General features: G+C 46.1%; 1 protein-coding gene across 7 annotated transcripts in view; it reads left to right on the forward strand.

Annotated features, from left to right (window-relative positions):
• Nucleotides 1-13,045, forward strand: part of LOC126334776 (probable inactive tRNA-specific adenosine deaminase-like protein 3) — a 486,162-nt gene that overhangs the window by 456,171 nt on the left and 16,946 nt on the right. The gene's annotated exons all lie outside the window — the stretch shown is intronic.

Here is a 13,045-nt window from a genome sequence, read left to right on the forward strand (position 1 = left end):
CGAATGGCAGAGGCTGAAGAAGACAGACCCTGTCTATCAGCACAGCAGTGCCCTCGCACGGAGGTGAATATAGAGTGTGTACTTCGAAATGATTGGTTGATTGATCGGTTTAGGGAAGAATGGGGAAGGAAGTCGGCCGTACCCTTTCAAAGAAATCATCCCGGCATTTTTCTGAGGCGATTTGGGGAAATCACGGAAAACGTAAATCAGAACGGCTGTACGGGGATTTGAGCCGTCGTCCTCCCGAATGCGAGTCCAGTGTGCTATACTTCAAGAGAACAGTTTGTTAACTCATGCATCAAGTGATACTTTAACTCTGACAGTTGTTGAAACATCCCCTTAGAAAAATTTATGATTTGCTGTGCTGATAAACCTCTTACGTTATTTGATTATCAAACAGCTGAGCGGAACTGAACGTACTCAGAGATTTCTCTCTTTACCTATTCTGATCAATATTTTAAGCGCAACGCAATCTGACTTTCGATAATCCCTACAAAAGAATGGCCCTGACTAACAATAACCTATACCTTTCATGAATCACCTACCTCACAAAAATCTTCGTTACTCGAACTACTGCAATACAGCAGCGCCAATACTGCCAGCTAAATAAAGGATTGAAACTACTGAAGGCACTAACTACTGATAGGCATAGTTTGCAATTGAAAAATTTTGATAGAGAACAAACAATGTATTTACCTTAATAACGTTCAATATATATATATATATATATATATATATATATATATATATATATATATATATATATATATATTTCATGATATCCAGCATTACAAATTTTCTATTTCTGATGGACACACGTCCAGATCGTCCGCTCTCAAAACTCCGCCATCTCTCTCCCCACATCCACCACTGCTGGCGCCTCACCTCCAACTGCGCAACGCTACGCGCTGTTCTCATCCAAGTGCCCAACACTACAGTAGCAAATATTACTCCAACAATGCAAACGAGTCACAGACTGCACACAGCACAGTCAGTGATTTTCATACAGAGCGCTACGTGGCGTTACCAACATAAAAAGCTAAACAGTCTACTTACAATGTAAATTATCAAGAACTCCTGTGGCATGGGATTGTATCAATTTAATAAATCGTTTTATCATTTTTGTAATAAAGTGAAGTAATATTTCATATGTTGTAGCTCCAGTGAACCATCTCCCAGAGCGATCAAAGACCCCACAGTTATGGTCGAACGATTGTAATCGCAACACCAGCCATATAGTCCACGCAATTTTAGTGTTGCTGTGTGTGTGTGTGTGTGTGTGTGTGTGTGTGTGTGTGTGTGTGTGTTGAAGTTCGCGGCGCTATGTTTGTTAGCATGTGTGTCGTTGAACTCGCAGATGTGACGGTATGTTGGGTGGAGTTTCGTCGCAGCTGCACGGAACCTTCCCCTGGGACCAGACTGGAATCTACGGTGGCGGCGGTCCCTGCATCGCTGCACCACCGGACTGGTCAGACGTTGGGGCCGTCCTTCCGGTATTTGTGCGCCTTCGTGACCGTCCGGCCGGCGCAGATACTGTATCTGGCCGCTATTCCGGGCGGCGGTAACTCACACCCGGCGCCGCATTAGGTACGGAGCACTCGCGATTAATGACGCGAGCCCGGCGCGCCTCAGCCGTGCTCTGGCCGCGGTTAACAAACGACCGGCTCACGTGTAGCTCCCGTGGGCCGTGGCGGTGCCCCGTCCAAATGAGAATCGCCGCCGTCTATATGCGCGCCCGTTTGCCTTCCTCGCGGCACGTGCGCCACATCGATTCCTTCGGTCGCTATCAACGCTTCCCTCCTCTCTTTTTCTTACTGGTCGTCCCAGACAGCAATCGGCCGTGCCTGACGCGAAGTGTCTCTGTTTTCGAGAAGATCACTGTGGGTGGAGACGGCTGCTGTTTCATGCGTAACTGTACTTGGCACCAGTGTCTTCCACTCTTTTTTTATTCCTAAAGGCAAGTTGTTGTTAGAAAGGTTGTGTCAGGCGACAGAATCACAGTATAATACGCGTACGCAATATCTAAGCTGATATCTGATTGGAATGAAGCAATTAGAGCTCTTCTCTTGTAGAAAATAGTTTGCGAATTCCAACTGATGCAATACACTGTTTCTTTCATCCATACGTGTTTGAGCATATTTTGTGCTGTCTTCGATGGGTTTCTAACTATATTTTCTGTCTTACGTGAAACTATCTACTATCTTGGGTTGACAGTGTTACAAGATGTACATTTCCACATACTACCATACTCTTCGTGTGTACGTAATGTGACTTTCTTTTTTCCGACCACGTGATCGTGAATAAACATCATTACGCATGTGAGCTCTGAAACGAACAAAACTACCACAGTGCGTTGAACATGTGTCAAAACAACAGCAAATATATACGCAACCAATCACAAAGCACTCAAAACGTTGACAACCTGCAGAAATATTTAATCTGTGACACTATCAACCCAAAACAGTAGTTAGTTTTATACAGATTGGTCCATTGATCGTGATCGGGCCAAATATCTCAAGAAATAAGCGTCAAACGAAAAAAACTACGAAGAACGAAACTTGTCTAGCTTGAAGGGGAAACCTGATGACGCTATGGTTGGCCCGCTAGATGGCGCTGCCGTAGGTCAAACAGATATCAACTGCGTTTTTTTAAAATGGGAACCTCCATTTTTTATTAAATATTTGTGCTGTACGTAAAGAAATATGAATGTTTTAGTTGGACCAACTTTGTTCGCTTTGTGACAGATGGCGCTGTAATAGTCACAAACATGTGGCTCACAATTTTAGACGAACTGTTGGTAACAGGTAGGTTTTTTAAATTAAAATACAGAACGTAGCTACGGTAAGTTTGAACATTTTATTTCGGTTGTTCCAATGTGATACATGTATGAGAACCCATGCTGTTACAGTGTGGTTACCTGTAGATACCACATTAATGCAATAAATGCTCAAAATGATGTCCGTCAACCTCAATGCATTTGGAAATACTTGTAATGAAATTCCTCTCAACAGCGAGTTGTTCGCCTTCCGTAATGTTCACACATGCGTTGACAATTCGCTGACGCATGTTGTCAGGTGTTGTCGGTGGATCACGATGGCAAATATCCTTCAACTTTCCCCACAGAAAGAAATCCGGGGACGTCAGATCCGATGAACGTGCGGGCCATGGTATGGTGCTTCGACGACCAATCGACCTGTCATGAAATATGCTATTCAATACCGCTTCAACCTCACGCGGGTTATGTGCCGGACATCTATCATGTTGGAAGTACATCGCCATTCTGCCATGCAGTGAAACACCTTGTAGAAACATCGGTAGAACATTAAGTAGGAAATCAGTATACATTACACCATTTAGATTGCCATCGATAAAACGAGGGCTAATTATCCTTCCTCCCATAAAGCTGCACCATATATTAACCCGCCAAGGTCGTTGATGTTCCACTTGTCGCAGCCATCGTGGATTTTCCGTTTCCCAATAGTGCACTATATGTCGGTTTACGTTACCGCTGTTGGTGAATGACGCTTCGTTGCTAAATAGAACGCGTGCAAAAAACCTGTCATCGTCCCGTAATTTCTCTTGTGCCCAGTGGCAGAACTGTACACAACGTTCAAAGTCGTCGCCATGCAATTCCTGGTGCATGGAAATATCGTATGGGTGCAATCGATGTTGATGTAGCATTCTCAACACCGACGTTTTTGAGGTTACCGATTCTCGCGCCGTTTGTCTGCTATTGATGTGCGGATTAGCCACGACAGCAGCTAAAACACCTACTTGGGCATCATCATTTGTTGCAGGTCGTGGGTGACGTTTCGCGTGTGGCTGAACACTTCCTGTTTCTTTAAATAACGTAACTATCCGGCAAACGGTCCGGACACTTGTATGATGTCGTCCAGGATACCGAGCAGCATACATAGCACACGCCCGTTGGGCATTTTGATCACAATAGCCATACATCAACACGATATCGACCTTTTCTGCAATTGGTAAACGGTCCATTTTAACACAGGTAATGTATCATGAAGCAAATACCATCCGCACTGGCGGAATGTTACGTGATACCACGTACTTTCACGTTTGTGAATATTGCAGCGCCATCTATTACAAAGCGAAAAAAGTGGTACAACTAAAACATTCATATTTCTTTACGTACTACACGAATTTGTTATAAAAATGGGGGTCCCTATTTTAAAAAACGCAATTGATGTCCGTTTGACATCTAGCGGGCCAACCATTGCGCCATCTGGTTTCCCCCTTCAAGCTAGACGAGTTTCGTTCTTTGTATTTTTTTCGTTTGATGCTTATTTCGTAAGATATTTGGCCCGGTCACTATCAGTGGTCCACCCTTCAGTCGTAGTTGTCGATGACGTGGTGTTAACATCTGCACATGCGTGGGTTGTCAGCTGTGGAGGCAAATCGTTAGGAGTGTTCGATGTACCGTGTATTCAGACGCACTTGTACTCTGCCCTGTATTTTAGTTCCACCACAGTTCGCCGCCTGTCCTGTGTTTCATGTCCGCTGAGCGTACAACGTCCGACATCTGTAACGAAGGGTGGCCGCCAAACCCCACGACGTCTGGATGTGGTTTCACCTTGGTCTAGCCTCGTGTCGAAGACACTCGCCAAAGCACTCCTCGATCACCCGACAAGTCGTGCAGTTTCCGAAATGCTCGTGCCGCGTCTCCGTGTCATCACAATCTACCCTCCGTCAAACTCAAGTTGATCGCCTGGCTTCGCCATTCTACACTGGAATAGCACGCTCACTGATACGTCATACACTGTGCTTGTGTCTGACTAGCAGTCATTTCTCGCCAGGTGACGCTGCTATAGCTTGGACGGGTTTATAGCGATACTAGGTCGGTGGTCGTAATGTTCTTCCTGTGAATATGTACACAGGGAGAATAAAAGCTTAGGATGTTGATAACGTTCGTTTTATTTCAAGAGCTTTAAGGCTTTTGTCGTTAAAAGTTAGGAGGCAACACTTTACAGCACGCCCTCGTAACAGCCGGTCCTTGTAACCAGGATAATAATTTGTCGAGATCTGTCTGGATATTACTAGAAAATGTGTTATCGGAGAACTCTTCCTCACAGGTAAACAAGTCATCTACAAAAAGCAGTCTCGCATTACAGTGAAAACCCCTGTTGTGCTCACACCTCCTCTCTCTTTCCTTACATCCATGCAGCTGACATCATGGCAGACTCTGCCCTGTAAAGTCCGCAGCGTGGCGCCTCACCTATACACTGGTCTTCCACAGCGGGACCCGGTGTGCAACGAGGGCGATGACCGCCGGCCTCAGGGGTGTCAAACTTCCCCGGGCTGGGTTGTGACTAACCGCGGCCTCAGAGACTAGTTTCTCTGGCGACTGCTCTTCCGCCGGTGGCTTCCGCTAACTTCGCAGGCACCTGCGTCCGACGTCGCATGCGGGTGGTACGCTTCCCGCCGTGTTGCCCTATGCAGTGCGAGCTCAAAAACATCCGGACAACTACTGTTGTTCGCTCAAAGCGGTAAACATTTCATCGCTTCAACGTAATGGTACTTAATACGAGACTGGAGTAGAAGGGCGAACCGATAGAGGTACTCAGGGTACCCTCCGCCACACACCGTCAGGTGGCTTGCGGAGTATGGATGTAGATGTAGATGTAGAATTAAATTGAAGTGTGATTATTTATGTAGCAAATAAGGTATTAATATGGAACTTCCTGGCAGATTAAAACTGTGTGCTCGACCGAGACTCGAACTCTGGACTGTTACCTTTCGCGGGCAACTGCCCGTGAGTCGTCCTTGGGTAGCACAAAAAAATGGCTCTGAGCACTATGGGACTTAACATCTATGGTCGTCATTCCCCTAGAACTTAGAACTACTTAAACCTAACTAACCTAAGGACAGCACGCAACACCCAGCCATCACGAGGCAGAGAAAATCCCTGACCCCGCCGGGAATCGAACCCGGGCTTGGGTAGCACAGTTGGTACAGCACTTGCCCGCGAAAAACAACGATCCCTAGTTCGAGTGCCGTTAAACTGCCAAGAAGTTTCATAACAGCGGACAGCGGACATTCCGTACAGAGTGAAAATTTAATTCTTAAAACATGCCCCACGCGGTGGCTAAGCAATGTCTCAGCAATATCCTTTCTTCCAGAAGTGCTAGTTCTGCAGGATTCGCAGGAGAGCTTCTGTGAAGCTTGGAAGGTAGGAGACAAGTCATGCTTGGGTAGCTCAGTTGGTAGAGCAGTTGCCCGCGAAAGGCAAAAGGTCTCGCGTTCGAGTCTCGGTCCGGCACACAGTATTAATCTATCAGGAAGTTTCCTATCAGCTCACACTCCGCTGCAGAGTGAAAATTTCATTCAGTTATTAATATATTGAAAAATTTTACAGAACAAAATAGAGAGAGACAGAAAATAAATAATATTATTCGCTAGTATGTAAGTACTTTTAGGTGATCCTAATTTTTAGACGTAACGCCTCTCCAGTTACAATTACTGATTGCCACAATGGTGGTAGACACCATTAGATATGTTATTTATATGAAGAAGAGGTCACGGTTGCGAGGGTATCTTGCGCTGCGAAGTAGTAAGCGGTTAGTACCAATTGCGCAATGGCAGCCTAATAGAGCCGTTGGCTTCCTTCAGAACTAGCTACTGAAGTAGGCCTCGTTCTTTGATGGAATGCCTGCTTAGAGTGACAATAGGAAATATTGTCAAACACGGCCGGCCAGGGTGGCCGAGCGGTTATAGGCGCTACAGTCTGGAACCGCGCGACCGCTACGGTCGGAGGTTCGAATCCTGCTTCGGGCATGGATGTGTGTGATGTCCTTAGGTTAGTTAGGTTTAAGTAGTTGTAAGTTCTAGGGTACTGATGACCTCAGAAGTTAAGTGCCATAGTGCTCAGGGCCATTTGAACACATCCATGCCCGAGGGAGGATTCGAACCTGCGACCGTAGCGGTCGCTCGGTTCCAGACTGTAGCGCCTAGAACGTCTCGGCCGGTTATCACAGGGACAGCAGGAATTTGCTGCATGTTGTTACTACGTATCGGTGTCCCACTGTTAATGTGGAGCCGGCGAATGGTTTCCAGAATAATTACTGATTGTACGCTGTTCGAGAGTGGAACGGTAGACAAATAACTTAAAGGTGGTTCAATAAACCCTCTGCCATACACTTAATTGCTAATTGTAATCACGTAGACGTAGATGTAGATGCAGGTTGTGCTGTCTTCAAATTTCATTGTTAACGCTCTGTTCGCTAGATCTCCGTACTATTGTATCAAAATAGTTCGCGCCTGGATGTAGGCAGGTAATGAAAAAATTTGTAAAGTGTGGTGCTGCCGCGCCTTGCAGGACAATACGTTCCACGCACGTATTTGAGTTTGCTGTGCCAGAAACGGTGTGCATGTTGGGCACCGGTATTGTGAGTTTAATATCTTGGAGAGAGACTGTGTCCACTGACGTATGTCTATCTCCTGCATGTCCCGTAGTTTTTGTACTGTCTACTTCTGAAACCTAGAATGCACTTATGAATAATCCTGTACGTCCCACCCACTCCCAACGATGAAAAATGAAGAAAGGAGAATTATTTTTTTTCTAATGGGTACTTCTGACAGTGACACTCATTAAATTACCGAGCGAGATGGCGCAGTGGTTAGCACACTGGACTCGCATTCGGGAGGACGACGGTTCAATCCCGCGTCCGTCCATACTGATTTAGGTTGTCCCTACATCTACATCTACATGACTACTCTGCAATTCACATTTAAGTACTTGGCCGAGGGTTTATCGAACCACAATCATACTATCTCTCTACTATTCCACTCCCGAACAGCGAGCGGGAAAAACGAACACCTAAACCTTTCTGTTCGAGCTCTGATTTCTCTTATTTTATTTTGATGATCATTCCTACCTATGTAGGTTGGGCTCAACAAAATATTTTCGCATTCGGAAGAGAAAGTTGGTGATTGAAATTTCGTAAAAAGGTCTCGCCGCGACGAAAAACGTCTATGCTGTAATGACTTCCATCCCAACTCGTGTATCATATATGCCACACTCTCTCCCCTATAACGTGATAATACAAAACGAGCTGCCCTTTTTTGCACCCTTTCAATGTCCTCCGTCAATCCCACCTGGTAAGGATCCCACACCGCGCAGCAATATTCTAACAGAGGACGAACGAGTGTAGTGTAAGCTGTCTCTTTAGTGGACTTGTTGCATCTTCTAAGTGTCCTGCCAATGAAACGCAACCTTTGGCTCGCCTTCCCGACAGTATTATCTATGTGGTCTTTCCAACTGAAGTTGTTCGTAATTTTAACACCCAGGTACTTAGTTGAATTGACAGCCTTGAGAATTGTACTATTTATCGAGTAATCGAATTCCAACGGATTTCTTTTGGAAGTCATGTGGATCATCTCACACTTTTCGTTATTTAGCGTCAACTGCCACCTGACACACCATACAGCAATCTTTTCTAAATCGCTTTGCAACTGATACTGGTCTTCGGATGACCCTACTAGACGGTAAATTACAGCGTCATCTGCGAACAGTCTAAGAGAACTGCTCAGATTGTCACCCAGGTCATTTATATAGATCAGGAACAGTAGAGGTCTCAGGACGCTTCCCTGGGGAACACCTGATATCACTTCAGTTTTACTCGATGATTTGCCGTCTATTACTACGAGCTGCGACCTTCTGACAGGAAATCACGAATCCAGTCGCACAACTGAGACGATACCCCATAGCTCCGCAGCTTGATTAGAAGTCGCTTGTGAGGAACGGTGTCAAAAGCTTTCCGGAAATCTAGAAATACGGAATCAACTTGAGATCCCCTGTCGATAGCGGCCATTACTTCGTTCGAATAAAGAGCTAGCTGCGTGTCACAAGAGCGATGTTTTCTGAAGCCATGCTGATTACGTGTCAATAGATCGTTCCCTTCGAGGTGATTCATAATGTTTGAATACAGTATATGCTCCAAAACCCTACTGCAAACCGACGTCAATGATATAGGTCTGTAGTTAAATGGATTACTCCTACTACCCTTCTTCACTGGTGCGACCTGCGCAATTTTCCAATCTGTAGGTACAGATCTATCGGTGAGCGAGCGGTTGTATATGAGTGCTAAGTAGTGAGCTATAGTATCATCGTAATCTGAAAGGAACCTAATCGGTATACCTGAATCGCTACAGGTAACTGCCGGAATGGTTCCTCTGACAGGGCACGGCCGACTTCCTTCCTCATCCTTCCCTAATCCGATGAGACGGATGACCTCGCTGTTTGGTCTCTTCTCCCAAATCTACCCAACCAACTAATTAAATTAACGATACATTATCATCTTTCACTACATAAGAAAACACTGTCACTACAGAAAAAAACTGATAGTGTGTTAAGATAGGACCTTAATTCCAAAAGTGAGGCTTAATACCTAGGGATCTGTTCCGGAATCGGAGTAGAATGAAAGAATGCGTAGAAGACACATTTCAGCAGGTGCCACGGCAGAGTCAGAATTGAAGTGTAATCTCGAGTGGAAGAGGGAAGGCTCGGATGAGGCTGGCTTGCCAAGCCGGAGGGCGTCGATCGGCACGTGTCTGCGTCGGTGCGCGGCATCCAGCCTGCTCGGGCAGGCGCCGCACGTAGGCACGCCGCCGAACTAATAACGACGCCTTACAAATAGCGCCGGCACCGCGCCACTGGCTGCTGCTGCTGCTGCTGCGGGCCACCGAGAACAGATGCTGCCCGCTTGCCTGCCGTCTCCTTCCACCGTCTTTCTACTTTCCTACGTGGCCATATTTTTCAAGAACCTTTGGAGCAGAGTTTTCGCTGAGCGTAGCTATAGTATATCCGGAATCTGAGTCGTCTCGAATGATTCATCTCTGTGCTTCAACACTGATCAGCCAGAACATTATGACCGCCCGCCTAAAAGACACATTCGGCACGGATAACAGCGGCGAGGCATCTTGTCATGGAAGCAGTGAGGCCTTGGTAGATCGCTGGAGGAAGCAGACACACACAAATCACCTAATTCTCGTGAGTTGCGGGAAGGGGGGCCGGTGAGCTCCGGCGCCACGTTCAGTCACATCCCAGATGTGTTCGATCGGGTTTAGATCTGGCTAGTTGAGGGCTCAGTGCATCAACTTGAACTCTACGCTATGTTCCTCGACCCACTCCATCACACTCCTGGCCTTGTGACTTGCTGCATTATCGTGTTGAAAAAAGTCACTGCCGTCGGGAACATGATCGTCATTACCGGGTGTACGTCGTCTGCAACCAGTGTACGATACTCCTTGGCCGTTGTGGTGCCTGCACGTGCCCAGTGGATCCCTGGATGCCCACGTGGATGTTCCCCGTAGCATAATGTAGCAGCCGCCAGTTTGTCACCGTAGCGCTATACAGGTGTCAAGGAGGTATTCCCCAGCAAGACGACTCACTCGCGCTCTCCCATCGACAAGATAAAAAAGTTATCGGGATTCATCAGCCCATGCAACGTCCTGCCACAGCGCCAGCGTCCAGTGACGACAGTTACGTGCCCGTTTCTATCGTCGTTATCGATGTCGTGGTGTTAACATTTGTACATGAATGGCTCGTCAGCTGCGGCGACCCATCATTAGGACTGTTTGGTGCTCTGTGTGTTCAGACACACTTGTACTCTGCCCAACATTAAAGTTTTATGTTAGTTCCACCACAGCTCGCTACCTATCCTGTTTTGCCAGTCCACTCAGCCTATGACTTCTCACATCTGTAATGAGAGGTAGCTGTCCAACCACAAAACGTCTGGACGTAGTTTCATCTAGGTTTCGCCACGTCTTGAAAACACTCATCAGAGCACTCCTCGAACAAGTCAGCAATTTCGGAAATGCTCTTGCCGAGGCTCCGGGCCATTACAATCTGCCCTCGCTCAAACTAATATAGATCGCGCGTCTTCCTCATTCTACACACGGACAACGCGATTATTGATACTACATGCTCGACGCGTGTGGCTGACTAGCAGTCATTCCTCGCCAGCTGACGTTGCTGTCGCCAGGATCAGTTTATGTCGATAGTAGGTTGCTGGTTATGATGTTCTGGCTGATCGTGTATGCCCATGTGTTGTTGTTGTTGTTGTTGTGGTGGTGGTGGTGGTCTTCAGTCCAAAGATTGGTTTAATGTAACTCTCCACTTTAGTCTATTGTTCGCAAACCTCTTCATTTCTGGATCTCTACTTACAGCAGTTTGCTGCAAAATGCTCCAGAAAGCTTTACTCTCGTTTCTTATTTCTAGACGCTGCCCTACCCCTTGCTGTGATTTATTGTGGTAAATATTTATAAGTGTGTTTTTTTAGCACTAGAGGTTGTACCATCAGCCGGGTAATCGAAGTAGGTACCTCAGCACGTTGACCATTCTGTTAGCTCACACTTAAATGTTTTTTGTGTGAGACACAAAACTAATTTCAATAAAAGGTTAATCTAAATAGTGTACACTTGACTTAAAACCCAAATTTTGATACATTTATCCTATAATTACTACATACACATCCTATGAATTGTAGAGGTTGTGATTGATGTAGTGAGTTCGTCATTTGTAACTGGCTTCACTAGTTGGGCACTACAGGATAACGTAATTGAGAAACAGCTACTTATGATAATTAGGGCGAATATAATTACTAATCATTTCAGTAACCCTCCTTGTTAAGTCTACTTATAATAAACTTTAACTGCATCTCTTTTTAATAGGATTTTATTAGATCGCTTTCTTGTCTGCCTGTCCGTTTGGTACCAGTTTTGCAATTAATTTTAAATTAACTTTGCGATTAGCTAGAGACTTTGAAGTTTAAACAAAGCTCTGAACTGGGTGACACTGAACTCGTTTTTTCCCTGTCTGATCCACCTAGCTTTCGTAGTGTTGGGGATGTGGGTGAAAAGGGTTGGTAGGGCCTGACAGCTTGGTTGACCTGAAGGATCAGCGTGTTGTACATATACTATCGCAATGCGTTACCGTTAGTATGTGTGGAACTGGGTAACCGCCACTAGATGGTACTGCTACATCTGCAAGCCGTAGTGTCGCCTCCTTAGCACTGGCCTCAAGGCGCCGCAGGGCCAATCCCACCTTGCCATCCTATTAGAGAATGTGGCCGCGCTACAAAGATAGCCGTGCTGCACCTCAGCTGTGTATTCACTGTTGTCTCCTACCGTACTCGTTACATACCACTGATTTAACCCCAAATTTCGCTATGCGCTACGTTTTCGCTCTTGGATTTCTCCCCTCGTTGTAGTCGTTTTTCCTCTTGTCGTTCTCCTCCCATTCACATTTGCCTAATCGCTGTTGATGGCCCCTGTCCGGTCTAAAAGTCTCTGGTGGCTTCGCGGTTCCACAGTTATTTTTATCTGCCTTTCCCCTCCTTTGCCAACCTCTTCATCTCATAGTAGCACCTGCATCCTCAATTATTTGCTGGAAGTATTCCAGTCTCTACCTTCCTCTGTTTAGCATCTACAGTTCCCTCTAGTACAGTGGAAGTCATTACCTGACGCCTTAACAGATATTATATCATCCTGTCCCTTCTTGCTGGCCGGGGTGGCCGAGCGGTTCTAGGCGCTACAGTCTGGAACCGCGCCACCGCTACGGTCGCAGGTTCGAATCCTGCCTCGGGTATGGATGTGTGTGATGTCTTTAGGTTAGTTAGGTTTAAGTAGTTCTAAGTTCTAGGGGACTGATGACCTCAGATGTTGTCCCATAGTGCTCAGAGTCATTTGAACCATTTTTTTGTCCCTTCTTCTTGTCAGTGTTTTCCGTATATTCCTGTCCTCTCCGATTCTGCGCAGAACCTCCACATTCCGTACCTTATCAGTCCACCTGATTTTCAACCTTCGTCTGGGGCACCACATATCAAACGCTACGATTCTCTTCTATTCCGGTTTTCCCACAGTTGATGTTTCACTACCACACAATGCCGTGCACCAAACGTACATGTGTGGTACAAACGTACCAAATGTACATGTGTAGCCGCGCCCATAATTGCGAAAGTGTTGCCAGCGGAGGATTTTGTGCACGAACTGACTTCTGGATTATGTCCCATAAATGTTCGATGGGAAT

Source organism: Schistocerca gregaria, chromosome 2 (assembly GCF_023897955.1).
Source record: "Schistocerca gregaria isolate iqSchGreg1 chromosome 2, iqSchGreg1.2, whole genome shotgun sequence".
In the NCBI taxonomy this organism is placed as follows: Eukaryota; Metazoa; Arthropoda; class Insecta; order Orthoptera; family Acrididae; genus Schistocerca; species Schistocerca gregaria.